At 38.7% G+C, this 24,599-nt stretch overlaps 1 protein-coding gene across 6 annotated transcripts in view; it reads left to right on the top strand.

Moving 5' to 3' along the window:
- The first annotated feature begins 10,860 nt into the window (after positions 1-10,860).
- Positions 10,861-24,599, top strand: part of FOXN2 (forkhead box N2) — a 57,511-nt gene continuing 43,772 nt past the window's right edge. For 2 of the 6 annotated variants that reach the window (XM_057558503.1, XM_057558498.1), the window contains exon 1: positions 11,040-11,216. The gene's annotated coding sequence lies outside the window, so the exon portion shown is untranslated. Of the gene's footprint in view, positions 10,892-11,039; positions 11,217-11,971; positions 12,010-12,064; positions 12,125-12,543; positions 12,653-24,599 lie in introns of those variants that run through there. The other 4 variants (XM_057558500.1, XM_057558502.1, XM_057558499.1 and 1 more) reach the window with 4 other exon arrangements.

Here is a 24,599-nt window from a genome sequence, read left to right as displayed (position 1 = left end):
ATAGTCAATCAGGTCCAGGAAGCGCAGAGAGTCCCATACAGGATAAATCCAAGGAGAAACACGCCAAGACACATATTAATCAAACTATCAAAAATTAAATACAAAGAAAAAATATCAAAAGCAGCAAGGGAAAAACAACAAATAACATACAAGGGAATTCCCATAAGGTTAACAGCTGATTTTTCAGCAGAAAGTCTGCAAGCCAGAAGGGGGTGGCAGGACATATTTAAAGTGATGAAAGGGAAAAACCTACAGCCAAGATTACTCTACTCAGCAAGGATCTCATTCAGATTCGATGGAGAGATTAAAACCTTTAGAGAAAAGCAAAAGCTAAGAGAATTCAGCACCACCAAACCAGCTTTAAAACAAATGCTAAAGGAACTTCTCTAGGCAGGAAACACAAAAGAAGGAAAAGACTTACAATAACAAACCCAAAACAATTAAGAAAATGGTTATACGAATATACATATCAATAATTACCTTAAATGTAAATGGATTAAATGCTTCAACCAAATGACGTAGACTGGCTGAATGGATACAAAAACAAGAACCGGATATATGCTGTCTACAAGAGACCCACTTCAGACCTAGGGACACATACAGACTGAAAGTGAGGGGATGGAAAAAGACATTCCATGCAAATGGAAATCAAAAGAAAGCTGGAGTAGCAATTCTCATATCAGACAAAATAGACATTAAAATAAAGACTATTATAAGAGACAAAGAAGGACACTACATAATGATCAAGGGATCAATCCAAGAAGAAGATATAACAAGTATAAATATTTATGCACCCAACATAGGAGCACCTCAATACATAAGGCAAATGCTAACAGCCATAAAAGGGGAAATCGACAGTAACACAATCATAGTAGTGGACTATAACACCCCACTTTCACCAATGGACAGATCATCCAAAATGAAAATAAATAAGGAAACACAAGCTTTAAATGATACATCAAACAAGATGGAATTAATTGATATTTATAGGACATTCCATCCAAAAACCACAGAATACACTTTCTTTTCAAGTGTTCATGGAACATTTTCCAGGATAGATCATATCTTGGGTCACAAATCAAGCCTTGGTAAATTTAAGAAAATTGAAATTGTACCAAGTATCTTTTCTGACCACAACGCTATGAGACTAGATATCAATTACAGGAAAAAATCTGTAAAAAACACAAACACATGGAGGCTAAACAATACATTACTAAATAACCAAGAGATCATTGAAGAAATCAAAGAGGAAATCAAAAAATACCTAGAAACAAATGACAATGAAAACACGATGACCCAAAACCTATGGGATGCAGCAAAAGCATTTCTAAGAGGGAAGTTTATAGCAATACAATCCTACCTCAAGAAACAAGAAACATCTCAAATAAACAACCTAACCTTACACTTAAAGCAATCAGAAAAAGAAGAACAAAAACCCCCCAAAGTTAGAGGAAGGAAAGAAATCATAAAGATCAAATCAGAAATAAAGGAACAAGAATTGAAGGAAACAATAGCAAAGATCAATAAAACTAAAAGCTGGTTCTTTGAGAAGATAAACAAAATTGATAAACCATTAGCCAGACTCATGAAGAAAAAAAGGGAGAAGACTCTAATCAATAGAATTAGAAATGAAAAAGGAGAAGTAATAACTGACACTGCAGAAATACAAAGGATCATGAGAGATTACTACAAGCAACTATATGCCAATAAAATAGACAACCTGGAAGAAATGGCCAAATTCTTAGAAAAGCACAAGCTTCCAAGACTGAACCAGGAAGAAATAGAAAATATAAACAGACCAATCACACGCACTGAAATTGAGACTGTGATTAAAAATCTTCCAACAAACAAAAGCCCAGGACCAGATGGCTTCACAGGTGAATTCTATCAAACATTTAGAGAAGAGCTAACACCCATCCTTCTCAAACTCTTCCAAAAAATTGCAGAGGAAGGACACTCCCAAACTCATTCTATGAGGCCACCATCACCCTGATACCCAAACCAGACAAAGATACTACAGAAAAAGAAAATTACAGACCAGTGTCACTGATGAACATGGATGCAAAAATCCTCAACAAAATACTAGCAAACAGAATCCAACAGCACATTAAAAGGATCATACACCATGATCAAGTGGGGTTTATCCCAGGAATGCAAGGATTCTTCAATATACACAAATCAATCAATGTGATAAACCTTATTAACAAACTGAAGGAGAAAAACCATATGATCATCTCAATAGATGCAGAAAAAGCTTTTGACAAAATTCAACACCCATTTATGATAAAAACCCTTCAGAAAGTAGGCATAGATGGAACTTACCTCAAAATAATAAAGCCCGTATATGACAAACCCACAGCCAACATCATTCTCAATGGTGAAAAACTGAAAGCATTTCCTCTAAGATCAGGAACAAGACAAGTTTGTCCACTCTCACCACTATTATTCAACAGTTTTGGAAGTTTTAGCCACAGCAATCAGAGAAGAAAAAGAAATAAAAGGAATGCAAATCGGAAAAGAAGAAGAAAGCTGTCATTGTTTGCAGATGACATGATACTATACATAGAGATTCCTAAAGATGCCACCAGAAAACTACTAGAGCTAATCAATGAATTTGGTAAAGTAGCAGGGTACAAAATTAATGCACAGAAATCTCTTCCCTTCCTATACACTAATGATGAAAAATCTGAAAGAGAAATTAGGGAAACACTCCCATTTACCATTGCAACAAAAAGAATAAAATACCTAGGAATAAACCTACCTAAGGAGACATGCAGAAAACTATAAGACACTGATGAAAGAAATTAAAGATGATATAAACAGATGGAGAGATATACCATGTTCTTGGAGTGGAAGAATCAACTTTGTGAAAATGACTATACTACTCAAAGCAATCTACAGATTCAATGCAATCCCTATCAAACTACCAATGGCATTTTTCACAGGAGTAGAACAAAAAATTTCACAATTTGTATGGGAACACAGAAGACCCTAAAGTGCCAAAGCAATCTTGAGAAAGAAAAATGTAGCTGGAGGAAACAGGCTCCCTGACTTCAGACTATACTACAAAGCTACAGTAATCAAGACAGTATGGTATTGGCACAAAAACAGAAGTATAGATCAATGGAACAGGATAGAAAGCCCAGAGATAAACTCACGCACATATGGTCACGTTATTTTTGATAAAGAGGCAAGAATATACAATGGAGAAAAGACAGGCTCTTCAATAAGTGGTGCTGGGAAAAGTGGACAGCTACATGTAAAAGAATGAAATTAGAACACTCCCTAACACCATACACAAAAATAAACTCAAGGGCTTCCCTGGTGGCGCAGTGGTTGAGAATCTGCCTGCCAATGCAGGGGACACGGGTTCGAGCCCTGGTCTGGGAGGATCCCACATGCCGCGGAGCGGCTGGGCCCGTGAGCCACAATTACTGAGCCTGCGCATTTGGAGCCTGTGCTCCGCAGCAAGAGAGGCTGCGATAGTGAGAGGCCCGCGCACCGCGATGAAGAGTGGCCCCCGCTTGCCACAACTGGAGAAAGCCCTCGCACAGAAACGAAGACCCAACACAGCCATAAATAAATAAATAAATAAATTAAAAAAAAAAAAAAAAGGACTGGCTGTAGCATGAGGCTCACTGTGCGTCAGATTCTTCTGGGCTTCTATTTAAAAAAAAAAAAAAAAAAAAAACTCAAAATGGATTACAGACCTAAGTGTAAGGCCAGACACTATCAAACTCTTAGAGGAAAACATAGGCAGAACACTCTATGACATAAATCACAGCAAGATCCTTTTTGGCCCACCTCCTAGAGAAATGGAAATAAAACAAAAATAAACAAATGGGACCTAATGAAACTTAAACGCTTTTGCACAGCAAAGGAAAACATAAACAAGACAAAAATACAGCCCTCAGAATGGGAGAAAATATTTGCAAATGAAGCAAGTGACAAAGGATTCATCTCCAAAATTTACAAGCAGCTCATGCAGCTCAATATCAAAGAAACAAACAACCCAATCCAAAAATGGGCAGAAGACCTAAATAGACATTTCTCCAAAGAAGATATACAGATTGCCAACAAACACATTAAAGGATGCTCAACATCACTAAGCATTAGAGAAACGCAAATCAAAACTACAATGAGGTATCACCTCACACCAGTCAGAATGGCCATCCTCAAAAACTCTACAAACAATTAATGTTGATGAGGGTGTGGAGAAAAGGGAACCCTCTTGCACTGTTGGCGGGAATGTAAATTGATACAGCCACTATGGAGAACAGTATGGAGGTTCCTTAAAAACCTAAAAATAGAACTACCATACGACCCAACAATCCCACTACTGTGCATATACCGTGAGAAAACCATAATTCAAAAAGACACATGCACCCCAATGTTCATTGCAGCACTATTTACAATAGCCAGGACATGGAAGCAACCTAAGTGTCCATCGACAGATGAATGAATAAAGAAGATGTGGCACATATATACAATGGAATATTACTCAGCCATAAAAAGAAATGAAATTGAGTTATTTGTAGTGAGGTGGATGGATAGAGTCTGTCCTGCAGAGTGAAGTAAGTCAGAAAGAGAAAAACAAATACCATATGCTAACACATATATATGGAGTCTAAAAAAAAAAATGGTTCTGAAGAACCTAGGGGCAGGACAGGAATAAAGATGCAGACATAGAGAGTGGACTTGAGGACACGGGGTGGGGGAAGGGTAAGCTGGGACGAAGTGAGAGAATGGCATGGACATATATACACTACCAAATGTAAAATAGATAGCTAGTGGGAAGCAGCCACATAGCACAGGGAGATCAGCTTGGTGCTTTGTGACCACCTAGAGGGGTGGGATAGGGAGGGTGGGAGGGAGAAGCAAGAGGGAGGAGATATGTGTATATATGTATATGTATAGCTGATTCACTTTGTTATAAAGCAGAAACTAACACACCATTGTAAAGCAATTATACTCCAATAAAGATGTTAAAAAAAAATAGGTAACCAAAAAAATCTTTTTCATTAAATTAAGGTCTGTTTTCACTTAATATAATTAGCGATATATTTGGATTTAAATCTACCATCTTATTAAGTACTTCCTATTTGTCTTGCCTGTTATATAGTTAGTTTTGTCCTATCTTACACTTAGATTGATTACCTTTTATTACTCCATTACTTCTCTCCTTTTAGATTGCAAATTGTATGATGCGATGGTTAATTTTATATGTCATTTGGCTGTGCTACAGTGCCCAAATATTTAGTCAAACATTATTCTAGATGTTTCTGTGAAAATGTTTATTGGATGAGATCAACATTAAAATTAGTGCACTTTGAGTAAAGCAGATTACCCTCCACTACATGGCTGAGTTTCATCCATTCAGTTGAAGGCCTTAATAAAACAAAGACTGATCTCCCCTGAGCAAGAAGGAATTCTGCCAGCCAACTGATTTTGGACTCAAACTGCAATTCTTCTTTGGGCTTCCAGCTTGTCAGACTACCCTGTAGATTTTGGACTTCCAAGCCCCTCCGTAATCACTTGAGCCAATTCCTTAAAATAAGTGTCTCTCTCTCTCTCTCTCTCTCTCTCTCTCTCTCTCGCTCTTGCTCTCACTCTACACACACACACACACACACACACACACACACATGTATACACACACGCTGTTAGCTCTTTATCTCTGGAGAGCCTTGACTAATACACATAGTCTTATATCATTCCTTTAGTGATTTTTGTAGAGATTACAAAATGTATTCTTGACTTAGAGTCTATTATTAATTGTAACTTTTTCCGTTCTCCTAGACAATGCAGATTTCAGAACACTTGATTCCTTTTCCCCTCTCCTGACATATATACAGTTGTTGTGTATTTCTAAATACAGAAGACATTACTACTATTGACTTAAATATTTAATATCAATATTCATGTAGAATTATCCACATATTTATTATTTTGATTGATCTTTATTTCCTGTCTTTTTAAAAAATAAATTTATTTATTTATGGCTGCGTTGGGTCTTCATTGCTGCGTGCGGGCTTTCTCTAGCTGCAGAGAGCATGGGCTTCTCGTTGCGGTGGCTTCTCTTGTTGCGGAGCATGGGCTCTAGGCGCGCAGGCTTCAGTAGTTGTGGCATGCGGGCTCAGCAGTTGTGGCTCATGGGCTCTAGAGTGCAGGCTCAGTAGTTGTGGCTCACGGGCTCTTGAGCACAGGCTCAGTAGTTGTGGTGCATGGGCTTAGTGACTCCGCAACATGTGGGATCTTCCCGGACTAGAGCTCGAACCTGTGTCCCCTGCATTGGCAGGCGGATTCTTAACCACTGCACAACCAGGGAAGCCCTCCTCATGTATCTCTGATTTAACAATTAGGATTCCTTCTGCCTAAAGAATGCCACTATCAATCTGCTGGTGACAAATACTCTATTTTGAAAATTTCACCTTCATTCTTAAAATATTTGCTTTTAGTCCTTTGAAGTTATCATTCTATCATTTTCTGGCTTAAGATAGTTCTGTTATTAAGTAAGTTGTGGGACTTCCCTGGTGGTCCAGTGATTAAGACTCCACACTCCCAAAGCAGGGGGCCCAAGTTCAATCTCTGGTCAGGGAACTAGAGCCCACATGCTGCAACTAAAAGATCCTGCATGCCGCAACAAAGATCCTGCATGCTGCAACAAGGATCCCACAACTAAGACTCAGCGCAGCCAATAAATAAATAAATAAATATTTTTTAAAAAAATTAGTTGTAAGTCTAAGTTTTGTTTCTTTAAAGATCAATTCTTATTTTCTCTAGCTGCTCTTAAGATTTTTCTTTGTCTTTGGATTTTAGCAGTTTTTTCATGATGTGTTTATGTGTCAATTGTGTTGATTAAAAAATTTTTTTTTATCCTGCTAGGAATTCATTCATTCAAATATTATTTCTGCCCAATACTGTCTTTTCTTTCCTTCTGGAATTCCATTCATGTGCATATTAAACTTTACCACTGTATCTTCTACATGCTTTCCCTGTGTTCTGTATTTTCCATCCTTTTTATTCTTTGTGCTTCATTCTGAGTATTTTTTTCTGACTTATCTTCTAGTTCCCTAATTTTATATCTGTGTCTAATATGTTATTATACCCATCACTGAGTTATTTTCAGTTAGTGAACTTTTTGGTTCTAAAATTTTCATCTGTTTCTTTTTTCAAGTTTCTAGTTATCTGCCTAAATTATTAATCTTGTGTTTTATTTATTTATATATAGTAAGCATTGTTATTTTTAAATCTATGTTTGATAATTTCACTCTCTGAACTCCTTTTGGGTCTGTTTTTGTTCTCTGTTGTTTCTGCTGATTTTCTTTCCTTGTATGACTTACTTTTAATTGTACACTAGACTTTGTATTTGCAAAATTGTTAGTAGAAATGACTTCAGGCCTAACATGATATTACTTTACTCCAGGAAGGATTTTAGTTTGCCTCCACCAAGGGCTTGTGGGTATTAGCTCAAGGGAATTATCCTAATCCACTCTCAGGGTTGAGATGTTTTGAAAATGAGATGTCACCCATTTACTTCTAGGATGTAGCCATTTGGATTCCTAGTACAAAGCAAGGGAGTTTCAACAGAGCTCTCCTCCTGCCTCTTTAGCACACCCTGAATTCCAATCACTGTCCCTCATCCCTGCTCATCGTCTCAGCAACCTTCTATGGAATGGATAAATGGACATCCCTGGGCCTCCATCATTCCTCAGATCCATGGCCTGGTAATTCCTATCATGTTAGCTCTCTGATGCCTTTGAATTGATTTTTAAATATTTTGTTGAGTTTTTCTAGTCTCCTCAATAGGAGGATTGGTCCAAATTAATCCCAATACCAGGGCTTATACAAATGTAGCTATGATTAAACATAGGTAGTTGTTTTTAAGAAGGACTTTGAAAAAGATCCTTAAAGGAAAAAAGAATTAAGACTTTCATTCACAATCTTTTGAGTCCAAGTGGCAGCTCAGTATTTAGGAATGTTGTATCCTAGTTCTGATATCATTTGAGGAAAGTTACTTCTTTTATTGACAAATACTATTGAACATCATTTTTGTTCTGAAACTATTCTAAGAAATTACATTATAAGGATGAAAAAGACATGATCACTGACCTCAAGGGGCTTGAAGTCTAGATTCCGTGTTGGTAAACTGGTTATTTTTGGACGCATCAATTCATGATCAAAAAGTCTTTTGTTAAATACACATGATACAATGATAAATACATTTAAAATTTAAACACGTATATTTGAGTTCCTATCACTTTTCAACCTAAACATGAGGGCATTTTAAACAATATATTTTCTAATGCATTTGTCTTCGAGTAAAGTTTACTAATGAGTACGTTCTTTTAAAGTATTTTGGAGAAAGAAGAATACAAGCTTCGGGACTTCCCTGGTGGTGCAGTGGTTAAGAATCCACCTGCCAATGCAGGGCACACAGGTTCCAGCCTTGGTCCGGGAAGATCCCACATGCTGTGGAGCAACTAAGCCCATGTGCCACAACTACTGAGCCCGTGCTCTAGAGCCCGCAAGCCACAACTACTAAGCCCGCATGCCTCAACTACTGAAGCCCACGTGCCTAGAGCCCATGCTTGGCAAAAAGAGAAGCCACTGCAATGAGAAGCCCACGCACCACAACGAAGAGTAGCCCCCGCTCGCCACAACTAGAGAAAGCCTGTGCGCAGCAACGAAGACCCAACGCAGCCAAAAACAAATAATAAATAAATTTATTTAAAAAAAAAAGAATACAAGCTTTGCAGGAGATCTTAAACGCCAGGATCCTTTTTTTCCTAAAGATTTAGGCTGTTTCCTAGACTTTTTACTCTGTAAACTCCTGGGAAAAAGCTACTCACTCTGAAACGTCATTATTTTTAATCAGAGCTTTTCCTTTGTAGGTATTCAAAGCCCTCTAAAATAGCCTCTAAGTATAAACGCGTCCCTGGACTCTGAACTGTGTGACAGATTTCCTAAGAGACCTGAGCCTTACCCGCAGAGATTATTTAAATGTGCCAGCCTCTCTGGGGTGAATCAGTCAGTAGAGAGGACCAGCAGAGAAAGCTTAGTGGATGCAGATGCAGTAGATTCATTATTTGACCATGGACAAGTTACGTCACTTTTCTGGATTTGTTTTCCCATCCATGATAGATTGGGCTCCTAGATGATATATCTCTAAAGTATATATAACTTCCAGTTCTCAAATTCTGCAATTCTTCTGGAATTGAGGAGGATTGTTTTGTCACCTGAGCTGAAAATAGATTAGAAGGAAAAACAGAAACTAAAGTTCCATATATCAAGTAAGACACTAGTGCAATAATCTATAAGGAGATGAAGACCTATGTTAGTGGCCACCATGACAATGACCAGCAGAGATAAAACAAGACTGAGGTCTGAGGAGACTATCGCTCTCCAGAAGCCACCTTCTCTCAAACTTTCTTCCTTCTTACCTCTTCTCCCTTTCTGCTACACTGCTCCTCTAGAAACTTCCTTGACTTTGTCCACATGAGGGGGTAACAGTGATTGAGCTTAAGGGAGAAAGTGAAGCAACTCTTGCTTCAAATGAAGCACACTGTACATTTGCCTTGTGGTCTCTTACTCTGAATGCAGCTACGAGGCCCTCCAGGACAGTGTAATGAAAAACAAATGGAACTAGTAGATGACTGGACAAATCGTATAAACAGTGTTTTCATCTGTGGAATGAGGGGATGAAACTTCCATTTTTGTTATTATATATTGTGATTCCTATAATTCTTCTGGATCTCTGTCACCCCCACAGTTTGACTTGTTTAATTGTCAGTAGGCAGCTTGTTTCATATTCTGCCCACTTTATACTTAGAGCCTGGCACATATACAGTTAACATTCATTTTTCAGGAAGGAAATGAACTTCTGTTAGCACCTACTATGCCTCAGCCACAGTCCAGGTCTCTTTCATATACTCTTTTAAAAAAAAAATCCATTCAACACATTTGTGAGATAGGTATCACTACTCTAGTTTTTGAAGATGTAGATATAGGAACTCAGAGATTTAATTATCAGGATCAAAATGATAGCAGTAAAATGGAGCCTTAATTTTGTCACTTACCCTCTATTTGACAGGTTATTTTTCTATGCCTGTTTCCTTATCTGTAAAGTTGGAATTAGTAAGAGTTAGGATAGGGTTGGCAGATTTAACAACAAAAAAACCCCATAACAAACTAGGAAGTATTTCCCAAATGGAACATTCTTATGCTGAAATTCAGATTTAGCTGGGCACACCTGTATTTTATCTGGCAATGCTATTTTAGCACTATGGTTACGACAATGCATGTAAAGAACTTTGCCCAGCCCATATCACTTAGTGAGCGCTCAGTAAATGCTTATTAAATTTTGGATCTGATTCCTAAGTCTTTTTTTTTTTCTTTTTACCTCAGACACGTTGAGCTTAGTTTCCACATAAAATTTCAGTCAAGCGAGGGTGATACTACTTTAAGTTTCTATTAGTGCTTTACCGTTCCTAAAGCTCTTTCAAAGCCTGGCCAATGGCGGAAAGCTCCTGAGGAAACCCACAACAGATCGGGCTTTTGAGGGCCGTCGCTGCAGTCCCAGCACAGGCTCCACGGACGGACCAGACGGGCGGCCACCCGTCGCTCCGCCCAGCCGCGCTCCGCCTCCGCCCCATCTCCGCCACTCAGCGGCCGCGCCGCGCCCCGCCGCATTCCTATAGGTCCTTCCAGGGGCAAGCGAGGCCTTTCCATTTTCCCGCCTTCCCCAGCCCCTCCTCAGCCCGAAACCCGACTGGCCCACAACGTCTCCGCCCTGCCTTCCGTGCGAGCCCCGCCCTTCCGGACACAACATCCCCCTTCCTCCCCCACCTGCCGCCTGGGCAGCCTGCCGGGTCCCAGGCCTGGCCCCCCGGTAGGAGGTGGGAGGGGACAGGGAGGGACGGGCGGAGCCCCCCTCCCAAGGGGTCGCTGGAGGCGGGGACCGGAGGGAGGGGCGGGGCTCATCTCCTTGGCGCCGCGTTGCCATGGCAGCGGGGGAGGGCGGAGGGAGGGGAGGAAGAGAGCCGGAGGGGGATGTGGTACTGCCGCGGCCGCCACCGCAGCTGCCGCTGCCTGCTCGTTGCCGCGTCTTCCCGGAGGCGGCTACTGGAAGCCGCCGGGAGCAGCTGCGGTGCTCTGCCATATTGTGTCTTCCCCTGCTCGTTCCTCACCCCTCCGCTGCGGCGGCCGAGCTGACGGTGAGTCCCGGGAGGAGCGGCGCCCTCCTCAGCCGGCGCCGCCCGGCGTCCGCGCTCCGGGCAGCGCGTGCGGCGGCCGCCGGGCGTGAGGCGCGGAGGCGGCTGTCCCCGGACGGGCCCGGACATTTTTGTCCCGTGAGGGATTGGCGCTGGCGCGGGGGTCTCCCCTGCGCGCGCGCCTTGGGTGGCGTGTGGGCTCCCGGGGGGGTGGCGAACTGAGGGTAGTGTGGCCCCGTGAGGAGTTAGGAGTTTTTCCTGAGGGGTGTAATGACCGCCCGGGAGCGGGTGTCGTGCGGCGGAAACCGCGGCGAGGGGTGCCGGCTCTTCAGAAAGGCTCGGAGGTGGCCCCGAGGACGCTTAGCGCTCGACTCGGGACGAATCTGCTGTTGGGGGAAGCGCCCCAAGCCCGTCGGGAGTCTTTGCAGCACACACCCACCCCTCCCCCCGCCCCCGGCATGAAGTGCTGCGAGACGTGCCGGGCGTGGAGTCCTCGCCCGGCCCTGGGCGGACTGGCTGGGCCCGGCCAAATAGTGCCCGGGGAGGCTCCGGGCGCGGCCGGCAGTGAACTTCGAGCAGCGGGGCGGCTGGGCGTTGGGGGTGGGCAGGGGCGGGTCCCGGATGTGGGGGTGGCCGACCCCGGCACCCTCTGGCCCCTCCTCCAGCGGGCGCCCGGGGGGCCTCCGAGGGTGGCTGTCTTGGTGGGATGGGAGTTAGTGTTTCAGCGATGCAATATGGACACTTCCTGTTCGCCGCTTCTCTTGGGCCCTTGGTTACCTCTGTCCTTACCGGGAAGGTGAGAGGTCGTGTGGGCGTGTGCGAGGCCTTTCAGCCTTCTGAGTTCGCCCCATCGCAACAGCAGCGAGGCTGGAACCCGGGAGGACGGTGGGAGTCAGGGGAAAGCGGCCCATGTGCGTAGTGCTGCATCTTACTCAACTCCACCCCATTGCCCCTTTGCAGAATGCCTCTGTTCCCATCGCAGCTCATGGGAGTTGGCGTGTCTTAATTCACTGGGGGCACACTCTCGGGATCTTCCTGGACCTGATTTCTGCTTTAAAGCCTCTTTAAAGCAGCCTCTGTACTTGGTTTTCTCCTTACAGAAAAAAGTCTTAGCGTGCAAAGAAATGACACATACTTTATTTCTTCTACCCCAACTCCGAGGTTGTGGGAGGAGGTTATTATTTCTAGGTTAGTTTACGCTGTTAATCTTGTCTTCTGCTTGTGACAGCCACGTGGCCGGTTGAGTGTAACTGAGCGCCCTAGCGCAGCTAGGGCTGAGGCTTCACTGGTAGCCAGGGGGCTTTGTAACCATGCAGTAGCTTTGCCTCCACGTTTATTTTGGTGTTTTCTGAGATGGGGAAGTGGAAAAAGCTGAACCGTTCATGTCTATCTCTGTTCCAACCGAATGGAAGACTTTGTTTTCTAGCAGTCCTTGTAAGGTATATATTGACATTTTTGCCTTCTGCTGTTTTGATGATTTATCTTTAAAATCTAAGCAGCAGTGTTAGGTACCATTAAGGAGTGATGGGGAATAGAAGAGTACATTATGGAGTTTCTCAACTTTGGGAAAAAATCGTTTGAATTTCAGAGTCATTAATGAGAGTTTCTAATGTAAACAGAAATAATCACATTCTGCAGGATTTCTTTTTGATAGTTTCATAAAAATCTCAGTTTTTCTCTTTTTACATAAAAATTGTGAACTGAAAAGATATAAATATATTACCAGTGAAAATACTTGCTTAGGGATAAAATAAATACTTGTTTGATTTGTGCATGGGCACTTTCTTAAGCCTTTTTAAGGAAAAGTATTAACAGTTCATATAAATGTTAATGTCAACAGATATTAAGGGTATGAAACTAAAGTTTTAGAATATATAAAAGTAAAAGATCAAGGGCTGAAGATCAAAAAATTAATAAAAAGTAAAATAAAATGAAATAATTTTAAATAAATTATTCTATAGTAAGATAAAGGTTGAAGATAAACTTTTGGAGAGTTTGGAATTTTTAGAATTTAAGAATTACATACAATCCTTGGTTACTAGTGCATCATGTTTCATTTTGTAAATGTTTTGGTGAATTTGAATTATTTCTGTAACATGTTTTTATTTGAATCAGTTTTACTTGAAGAGTGCTAAACCATAGAAAACATTTAGCATGTTTAAAAGAACTGTGCGGAGAAGTTACAGTAGCACCATTTATTAGAATTTTAATTATGCCGTAATAGTGGTTTTCAGTCAGTGAAGCTAATAGTTAAAAAGATTGGAGAGGCTTAGGTGTGCAAAAGATAATGCAATTGAGAAATGAATATGTGTGCTGACAACTGAGAGCAGTGCATAGTTGAGAAAGAAAACTAAATGAGGTGAAGAAATACTTATATAAAGCAGGAAGCACTGAAAACATATGCTGGGAGATAGCTACATTATTAGTTATGGGATCCGGCTATCAAATAAAACTTTAAAAAGTGCCATCCAAACAAGGATTAATCTTGTTCTTATGGCAGCTTGTATGTGTGTGCCTTGCTTTTAGATTGTTGTCATTTTAGTAAGTGGGTTTTGCATAAATGCAAAAAGGTCCTCCAAAAACAAAGTTTTGAGGGCCCAATTCTTTGCTGATTTTTTTTTTTTAATTTTTAATTTTTGGCTGTGTGGGGTCTTCGTTGCGGCCCGCAGGCTTCTCTCTAGTTGTGGTGTTCGGGTTTTCTCTCTCTAGTTGTGGCGCACTGGCTTAGTTACCCCACGGCATGTGGGATCTTAGTTCCCTGACCAGGGATCAAACCTGGGTCCCCTGCATTGGAAGGCGGATTTTTTACCACTGGACCACCAGGGAAGTCCCTTTGCTGATTTCTTAGGGAAGAAAAAGTGCTCTAATATTTGATTCCTATTCTTGGGTTGAAGAGACATGATTAATATATGTGAAAAAAAGTTTACAATGTGAGATGATATAATTCGGAGTTAAATTGTGTGATGCAGGCAGGTGCTGTAACAGTTGAGAACGAAACTAGAGGGTTTGCGTAGATAGGGGAGGCTTCTTGAAGAAAGTAAGGCTTTTGTTTTCAAAAGTCTAACCTTCATGTTACTCGCATTAGATTAATTTTCCTAAAGGTTGTATCACTCTAACAACCAAAACACTTTATTTCAAGCATAATACCAAATTTCTTCTCAAGATTTTTCAAAACTTTGGTCCCACTCTTCTCTCTTCTTATCTATCACTAACCTACAGGAACTGTTCATTATTCACTACTTCAACATGGTATAACAATTTACTACTTTTTACGTTTGCTGATACAACATTTTTCTGTTGGAAATGCACCTGCACACATCCTCTTAACTGTTGAAGGTCTTCTCAAACTTGAGGCTTGGTTAAAATCTTGATTGTCCTGTGAGCCTTAGAATCATAGAATTTTAGACCTGTCTTCCACCTCTCCAACTGAAATTCTTTTCTCTAATAGCATATTATTCTGTTGGGTTGTAGCATTCTATACTGCCTTGTTTTTATTTAATAAATATTTTTTGAGCACCTACCATGTGCCAGGCACTGTTATAGTAACTGAGGCTACAGCCTTGAATAAGACAAATTCCCATATTCTTTGTTATCTTTTTAGGTTTTATCACCCCAAGAAAATTATAGTCTTTGACCACCCAGAGGAGTCTTTCCGCCCCCCCCCTCAGGTATATGTTATATGCTTAGTGAGTATTTGATTATTTTCTGAGTAAAGAAAAGGCAGCACTTATGAGGTGGAGAGATGGATGGAAAGGTCTTTCTTTATAAGTGAAGGGTACAAAGGAATAACCAATTATGGATGGGCTTGAAAACATCACTTTTGAATTTAAACATGGTTTAATGCCAAAAAAAAAAAGGTGGCATTTAAGCTTGGGAATGATAGGATAAAATCCTTATTTGAGGAAGGTTCATTTGACAGCAGTGTGCAGGACTAATTATTGACTATGGGAAGGAAAGAGATCTATTAAAGGACAAATTAATAACTTTGAGGAGGAGGTTTGGAAGGGGAGCATAATCAAGAAGATGGTAAGTTTAGTTGGAATGTTAGGTGAGTGGGAGATATCAAGGTGAATATAACCTTTAATGACTAGAGATTAGAGCTGTGAGATAATCCATTCAATATAGAGGTGACAGCTAATGTTAACAATTTTTTGTTATAGAGTTAGTAATTGAAGTGTTGAGGCCTAAGAATGATGCTTTGGGAAACAAGAATAAGGGGCATCTGCTTTGGTCATATGTGACTTCATAATTAATACTGTAGACTTGTTCAATAACTTAATTTCCACTCTATGAGAATGCTACCAAATATATAGGAACCAAAAGAATGTTTATCATCATCCACTTCCAAAGGATTTTGATTCATATATTTCTTATTCCCCTTACCCTAACTTTTTAAATTTAAATAAACGTTTAATTTTAGAATAGTTTTGCAGTTACAGAAAAGTAGCAAGATAGTAGAGTATATCTCACCCAGTTTACCCTATGGTTGACATCTTATATTACAGTGGTACAGTTGTCACAACTAAGGAAACAAAATTGCTACTTTACTGTTAACTAAATTGCATACTTTATTCAGATTTCATTAGTTTTTCCCTAGTGTCCTTTTTCTGTTCCAGAATTCTAGTTTCTCAAATTTTTCTTATTTCTGATAATTGTGACAGTTTTTAGGAGTACTAGTCAGAAATCTTATAGAACGTCCCTCAGCTGAGATTTATCTAACATTTTCCTCATGATTAGACTGGGGTTAGAGTCTTAGGGAGGAAGAGAACAGAGGTGAAGCGCCATTTTCTTCACAGCCTATTAAGGGTATATACTAAGAACATAAAATTGATATAATGTTAACAAACATTGATCACCTGTTTGAGGTCTTTGTCGGGTTTCACTCCCCACCCAATCATACTCTTTGGAATCAAGTTACCAAGCACAGCTCATGCTCAAGGCCTTGACCTAATTTTAATTCATGTATTTCTTTATTTCCCTCGACCTAATTTTCTTGTCCATAAATAAACATTAAAGTTGGACAAATATTCATTGAGCATCTTCTGTATTTAAGTGCTAAGGGTATAGTGGTGAGCAAGAGACATCATTTCTACTCTTTTGGAGTCTGCCTGATGTGAACATAAAATAAATAGAATTTATCCCCTCACCTACATAGGTCTTATTTCACTGACAGTTGTAAGCATAGTATTACTGTAAGCCTAAAAGGCTAAATAAAGTTCTTAAGTAGCCATTTAGAAAATATGCTGTTATCACAAAGATTAAATATATATACCATTACAATAACCATCTTTTTGCTACCAGCATGGATAAGGGAAAATTACTTTGATTCTCTCCAAGTAGATGTATTACTGTTTAATTAGCAGAGTAGTTTAATTATTGTTAATTATCTTCATATCTTATAAAGTTTGCAGGTTGTATAAGAAAATTCTTGGCTTCTTGATTTTATTTCAGAGGCATTTGGTGCTTTTGCTACTTAGAGGTTTTTTCCTAAGAAGTGGTTTGAAAGACGTGTTGAATAAGAATTTCAGTTAATTTTTTCTACTTAACTGGGTTAACTAAAAGCACTGTTACTTTGGACTCTTATTGAAATTCTCCCTAAAATGTATTATTAATACATTTACACTTTTCACATTTTATGGTGTTCAGCCCTCTGAGCATAATTTAATATTTAAATTAGAATTTTGACACAGAGAACAGTTATTTTGAGTTTTTATATAACCTTGGAGGTAGAGAATTGAGGAAATTGATAAACTTATATCCTTGTGGTTTGTTTATCTTAAAAGAGGAAATACAGGAAAAAAGGAAGAGATTTCTTGTAAATTGAGATTTTACTATTCCTTCTGCCTGCCCTATGCCTCTGTCCAACTCCTCCATCCTTAAAAGTTCAATTTAAATTCTACCTCTATGCTGATTGAGCAACATTTATTAATAATCATGGCAACAATTACTACCTTTTATCAGGTGCCTACTATGTTTTGGCATGGCATTATACTAGACACATGAGTATATAATTTAATTCTCCAAAACAACTATGCAGGACATATTTTATTATAAAGAAACAGAAGTTATGTAAATGCAGACCTGGGTGTTTGAGCCCAGGTCTGTCAGATTTTAAAATTTCATATTCTTTGTGCTGTGACCTGAAGTCTTTGAAAAATAGATATTTGCCAGGATGAGATACTTCTTTCCCAGGAAAAAGTAAGGAAGAATACAGGGTAAAGAGAGCAAACTAATATTTATAGAATGCCTATTCTGTGACATGAATGCCACTACTTTATTGTCATAGTGAATTAAGTAAGTGGTGTTATTCCTTGGGATGTAAGGGGGTTAAGTCATTTGTCAGAGATTGCATAAGAAAGTTGGTAGGTGATGGGTCTGCTTGACTTCAAAGCCTTATTAGTCTTTTACTTTTCTAGTACAGGATGCTGCTATTTTTATTCATTCATTTAAACATTTGCTTACTAATTGTTATGGTCTGCGGTAGAGCATAAAAGTGAATGTATTTTTGTTCTGCCTACAAGGATTTATATTCTAGTACAATATTTCTTAAATGTATGCTAGAGAATCAATATAGTAAATTGTGACCAACATCTCTTAAATACAATCAAATAGAAAATTTCAGTGTGTTGTATGTGGTAAGGGTAAAAGTGCTATTTCATTTTGTTTCCATTACATATGTAAGTGTATCATGGATCTCTTATAAAAATATACTTCTTATTGTGGGATAGCATCAAAAGTTTGAAAACTACTGGTCTAGTGGCTGAGTTGGAAAGGTAAGCAAATAATTATGAATAATCAGAAATAGCAAGTAAGTTCTATAATAGGGCTCTAAATAGTATGCTAAGGAAGCATGATTGGAAAAAATTGTATAATTCAAGGAAGGTTCCTAGAGAGATGACTTTGAGTCTCTCTGAAACATGGGGTGGAGAGCCTAAAATACATCTAAAAGCATGAAGAAGTTAAAGAGCATTGTATACTCAGGAAGCTTGGGGTGGTGTGAAATAGGTGCAAACAGGAGCCAGATTTTTTGTGGAAGTTGTAGGCCACTGTACTAAAGATTGTAGATTTTATTAGGCCCATAGTTTTTCTGGAGTCTCATGGCATTCTTTTGCTAAAGAACAGATACATTTGTATATTTGATTCTATCATACAATCTAGAAACAATTTTAGGCATAGAAAATTTGACCACATAACACATTACGTAGTATAAAATGGTGGGTATGAGCACAACTTTTGATAAAAACAATCACAACCAAAAAAAGATTAAGCCGTTTTGAGGCGACGATCAAATGTTCCTTTTCTACTTTTTCTTGCATTTTTGCTATTGCTAGCAGACTAATGGTAGCAGGTGCTAAAGTTTGAAGAAAACTTTATAAGAGAAAATTGTTCGTTTTTTTCCTTTGAATTGGAAGACAGCCATTATTCAATTTTGAGGCCAGTAGGGACCCTCTATTGGAATATTAATATCAGACCCATTTCTGTAAGCCACAGTTTGCAGCCTTTACCTACAGTTGTGTTTTGTTTGGCCTGGAATATTTTTAAAAAATTTTTTGCATATTTGCCAACATTTAAATATTGGTACATTTCACACAAAAATCTAGAGTTCTTTTGTCCCTTGAAAAATTGAACATCGTGGCAGCATTGGTTTCATAGGTTGATGAAGCTTATAAGCAGCTGCCCTCTTTTGGCAGTTTCCATCATTCTCTGTTGTCTTACAGCAGACCAGCTTCACTTGTTTGTTGCCTGCCTGGTTCTTGTAAGGCTTTTGAATTGCCTGCTGTGTACTGTTATTTTGTGAAGTGTTTTAAAAGGGGGATTTGGGGTCTTTGAAAGATCATTCTGCCAGTATTGTAGAAGATGGATTGGAGGAATATGAGATGCGTCTGGTTAGAATTTTAATGTAGGTGGGATGCCCTTTTCTTCTTCTGAACCCATATTACTTTGTACCTTTCTCAAAGCACTTACTATATATAGCTTCCTCTTATATGTGTTACATATCTCTTCAACTAAATTGTAAACACCTCATACATAACATGTGCTGAGTGAATGCTTGTTGAATTTAATTATATTTATTTTTAAGAACACCATGTTTGTCTCAAAGGTGAGTTTTCTTGGCAGTTTTAGAGTACCTCTTAACTGAAAAAATCTTTTACAAATTTTAAGTATTAGTTGCAATTTATTCTAAGAATGAGTAAATGTCAAACACTTTAAAACCATCTGTTACATGTGAAAAACAGAACAGGTAGGTTCTGTATAATAAGACGGTGGACTTTTAATTCATTGTCCTGTTTGCCAAACATCAGGATGAAACGCTGTGGGAAACTTGTCTCTTGGTTTGCCGTGTAATTTTTTTAAGTCATTTTGAAGATTATTCCAAGAGCTTTTTGTTACTGTGTTTTCTACTGATAGCTAGAAGTAGTTTTAAATTAATACCATTTATGGTTTTTTATTTTCTAAATTTTTTAAATGCTTTTTACTATAAAATAAAATGTAGATGCAGAAAACCACACAAGAAATGTGCAGCAGTGAATTATTCTAAGGCCAACCCTCATGTAACCATCTTCCAGGTTAAGGAATAGAATTTTGCCAGCCACCTTAGAAGCCCTTTCGAGTGCCTCTTCCAAAGCATAACTCCCTTCCTTCAAAAACTAACCACTATTCTAACTTTTTTGAAAATCCCTTAAGTTTCTTTTTGGTTTTATTACCCAAGTATGTGTCCTTAGACAGTGTGGTTAGCCTGCTTGCACCCTTCCTCTCTCCCTTCCTCTTTATTTCTTTCTGATTAAGTTTTCTTCCTTTTTACCCTTGTTTCTTTTAAGGCTTTATCTTATATGTTTATTTTTTCTCATATTCCTTTAACTTAAGTCTTCATTTCTGAAATGGTTTTTTTTTCCTTTTATTTCAGATTCTTTCTTGAGCTCTGTCACTTTATTTCTGAGCTTTTCGGGTTTTTTTAATTTTTAAATTTTATTTATTTTTTTATACAGCAGGTTCTTATTAGTTATCTATTTTATACATATTAGTGTATACATGTCAATCCCAATCACCCAATTCATCACACCACCACCACCACCACCCCCACCCCGCCACTTTCCTGAGCTTTTCTAATTCTGATTTTTTTTTCATGTCGTACATAATTTTTTTAAGCTCTTTTTGAAATAGAAGCTCATTTTTATCTCTCCTGTGAGCATCTCTTTCTGGCATGCTTTCATTGTAGGATATCATTTTATTCCCTGTTTTTTCTTTTATATCTTTATTTTATTTACTTATTTATTTTTACTGTGGTAAGAACATTTAACACGAGATCTACCCTCTTAAAATTTTAAGTGTACAATACAGTATTGTTAACTATAGGAAATGTGTTGTACAGCAGATCTCTAAAACATATTCACCTCGTGAAATGGAAACTTGTACCCATGGAACAACTCCCATTTCCCCCTCTGCCCTGCTTCTCTGAGTTTAACTATTTTTCTTTTTTTTTTTAAATATTTATTTTATTTAGGCTGTGCTGGGTCTTAGCTGTAGCACGCGGGATCCTTGTTGCAACATGCAGGCTTCTTTAGTTGCGGCATGCGAACTTCTTAGTTGCGGCATGCGGGCTTCTTAGTTGAAGCATGAGAACTCTTAGTTGCAGCATTCATGCGGGATCTAGTTCCCTGGCCAGGGATCGAACCCAGGCCCCCTGCATTGGGAGCGCGTGGTCTCATCCACTGGACCACCGGGGAAGTCCCGAGTTTAACTATTTTTCTGTTTCTCTTTCCTTATTGTAACTTTGTATGATATTCAACCCTCAACACTCTTCATCATTTCTTTATATGAAACTAGTTTTCTTGAACTTGTAAGAGGAGGCTTGGTTCCGATAGCTCTTTTAACTTCACAGTCCTCTGTTTTTTGTTTTTATCCATCGTTTAAAAAATGGTGGATGGCTTTCTGAGATTTTCTGGCTCTTTCTACTCTGGCACTTCTGTGTGGACCCTCTTTCCTTAATCTTGTTTTTCCCTATCCTGCTCAATTTTGTTTCTATTCCCAGTACTTCCTCTTAAGTCTAGGGTCTGTCTTGGAAGAGAGCCCCAAAGGTCAAGTTTTGAGAGCTCAAAGGGACTAGATTGTTCCATTCCTGTAGGCTTTACTGTAGACCCCTTGCACTTACCCACTTTTGGAATAGCTTCAGCTTCTGTTCACAAACTGTCTCTCAGTACTTTCCAGGGACTACCTTTTGGCTGTTTTGTGCTTCTTAAGTCCCTCAGACACCTCATTGCTTCCCTCTATTTTCTCTCACTTAGACACTGATAGAAAATAAGTCTGGGCTGTTGGTGGTTTGTTTACGTCCTTGTATTTTGAGGTTTGCGGGGAGACTTTGTTAAATAGTTTTATTGTAGTTATTACCCATGGGTTTGGGGTTTGCTCTATAGCTGCTCTGCCTGTTTTTATGTGAAGATTTGCAAGGAATCAAAAATTTGCTGCCACGACAGCTGCCATCTTCCCAAAATCATCTTCCTGATAATTTTAATTCAGGGAGTGGTCATGTCTTTTTTTCCTAAAATCTTGACAAAAAACTTTCATTTCTTCTGAAATTATTGCCACTTAATGCCGTCCACTGATTGTATATAGATGTCACAAAATTCTGAACCTGTTGTTTTGCCCTGATTATTTCTTCATAGTTAAGAGAGCCTTTAAGAATCTATTAAAGATCCTTTGGGAAATTGTGAAAGAGTCATGGGATTGTCTTTCTGTTGCACATATACAAGTGTTAGTGCTTTGACTTTTAATGCTTTAGCTTTTTCCAATATTCAAAAGCTAACCTACATTGTGTACACCTAGGACCATTCTTAAATTACGGAGAAAAAATTGGGTTTAGTAACAAGAATCAGATGCATGAAAGTAAATAATTGCAGTGTGAGACATACCCTTCTAGACATGGATTCTAGTACTGCGGGAACACAGAGTAGGAACTTTCCCCAATGAGTGGGATTGAGTAAGGTGGATTTTATAGTCATAATGGAGGCTTATTAATGGTGTGTCAGTACCTTTAACAACTCATTATCTCTGTTTTTTTCAAACTTTTCCTTTAGTAGTTCTTAATACACATGGATTAGCATTAGGCTTTCTTTAATTGCAACTTCAAAAGAACATGTTGTTCAGATGGAATTAAAATAATTGATGTTTAAAAGTTTCCTTTTGTGATAAAACTGTTTTCCAAATATTTCTTAAGTAGCGAACTGAAATTTAGGAAGTGAAAAGATCACAGAGCAGAATGGAACATAGTATCTAACATAATATTCTTTACTTGAAAGTTAATTGCTCAGTAAATATTTTTTTAATGAATATCATATTTCACCCTTCAACTTTTTGTTCCATATAGTTTGATTAAAATGTCTCCTTTGTTTAATTGAAAAAAACTTATCATGCAGTATAATTTGAGTGTAATTTTACCTTTGTGTTTCTCCTCTAGTTGGCAGCAAGTTAGAGCCAGGTTGTACTTGCTTGCAGTATTCTGCTTAGGTGTGTTGAACCCATTGTTTCCTAGTCTCCTCTGGTTTTTTATTTAGTCTGGATTAAATACTTTATAATATAGAACTTTAGTGTTTATAAAGTGATTTCATGTTAATTGTTTCTTTTGAGCTGTTGACACAAATAACTACTGTAAAAAGAGGACATATAAATGCAATTGGAACATTGTGAGAGAGATTGAAAATCCCTCAGAGAAGTTCAGGTGGGAATTACATGGAGGAGTTGTCATTAAATGAGGACTTAAATATTAGGGTTTTGACTGATTGGTGGTAGGGAGGGTAGGCAATCCTGATGTTTAGAATAGTAGGAGCAAGCATATAGAGAAATGTACAGTAAGTATTTGAACAAGTTTGTCTAGTTTGGACTACATATGGAAGAGCATTAGGTTGAGGATGTATTGATAGATACTGAGTCAGATATATTGATGATAGTATGTAGCTTTTTTTGTTGTTGTTCTTATGAAGCAATCTAGATAGGATGACAGCCAGTATACTAGTGAAGAGCATGAGCTCTGGAGTCACATTATTCCCTGAGCTTATATCCCAGTTGTGCCATGTCAAGATTTGTGATGTGGGCACACTATTTAATCTCTCTGCATCTGTTTCCACATAAAATGGACACTGATAATAGCAGTTGCCTGGTCAAGTTGTTACAAAGATTAAAAGAGTTAATACTAGTAAAACACCTGGTATCAATAAGCATTCAATGAATTTTTTTATGTAAGAAACTACTAGCTCTCATTTACATAAATTATATGTACATAATTTATACACACACTCACACATGTTGGAAATGTACATACAAGTAGGAAAGGTAGGTCTTACCATGTATATATCTACAGGAAAGCTAGTAATATTTGAATTTCAGTTTTTAATAGCACTTAGATTATTGTAGAACAAAAGTTCAACCATCTCATTTTATAGATGTCACAGTTATGTAGTAGCAGAGCTGGAAGCAAGATCTGTCAGACAATAAATATTTGAGCAGTAAACAAAACAGACAACTGTTTTGTCTGCCATTATGGAGCTTTCAGTCAGTTAGGAAAGATGCGTATTGAGCCATCTCAGGTGTGCCAAATGTTATTAAAAAGTATAGGCAATTATGGAAGAAAAGAACTTGGGGCCCTCTGTAGTCTGGGATGTTAGAGAAAGTCTCTCTTAAGATTTTTAAGCTGAAATATGAATGATAGTCATTAGCCAGAGCTAGGTGAAATGTACATTCAAGTAAGAATGAAATGAAGAGTATTTTAGGCAAAGATAGTAGCATTTGTAAAGACCCTGAGGGAGGAGAAAGCATGGCCTATTCAGACATCTCAAGTGGGGAGAACAAGGAAGAGTGGCAAAAGATAAGGCCAGAGATGTTAGACAGGGGCTAAGTTAGGCAGAGTCTCGTACACCATGTTAAGGCCTTTGGACTTTGACCTAAGGGTCCCTTTGATAGATTAAGCAAGATAGGGACATTTTCAGTTTTGCATTTTATAAGATTATGCTATATTATAGAGAACAAATTAGGAGCATCAGGCATAGATGCAGGGGAACTAATTTAGAAAGATATTATCAGAGCCACTGTGTATGTTTGTGCAGAACACAAACCGTAGGGGGTACCATTCATGTAGACTACCATCGTAGTGGTCTAGATGAGAGATGATGTTGACCTGGACTATAGTTGTGACTGTGAAGTGGAGAAAGATGGGCAGATTTCAGGTTTAACGACTCCAAAATCTATCTCCAGACCAAACCTCTCTCCTGAACTTTAGATCACATATATCCCAAATGCCCACTCTACTTAAGTATCTCACAAGTATCTCAAACTCAACAGGTCAAAACAAAAAATACACACACACACACACACACACACACACACAAATCACCACAA

The sequence above is a fragment of the Balaenoptera acutorostrata genome, chromosome 12 (genome assembly GCF_949987535.1).
Source record: "Balaenoptera acutorostrata chromosome 12, mBalAcu1.1, whole genome shotgun sequence".
NCBI classification, from domain to species: Eukaryota; Metazoa; Chordata; class Mammalia; order Artiodactyla; family Balaenopteridae; genus Balaenoptera; species Balaenoptera acutorostrata.
The sequence above is the reverse complement of the archived record's forward strand: the minus strand, read 5'-3'. Positions and strand labels throughout refer to the sequence as shown.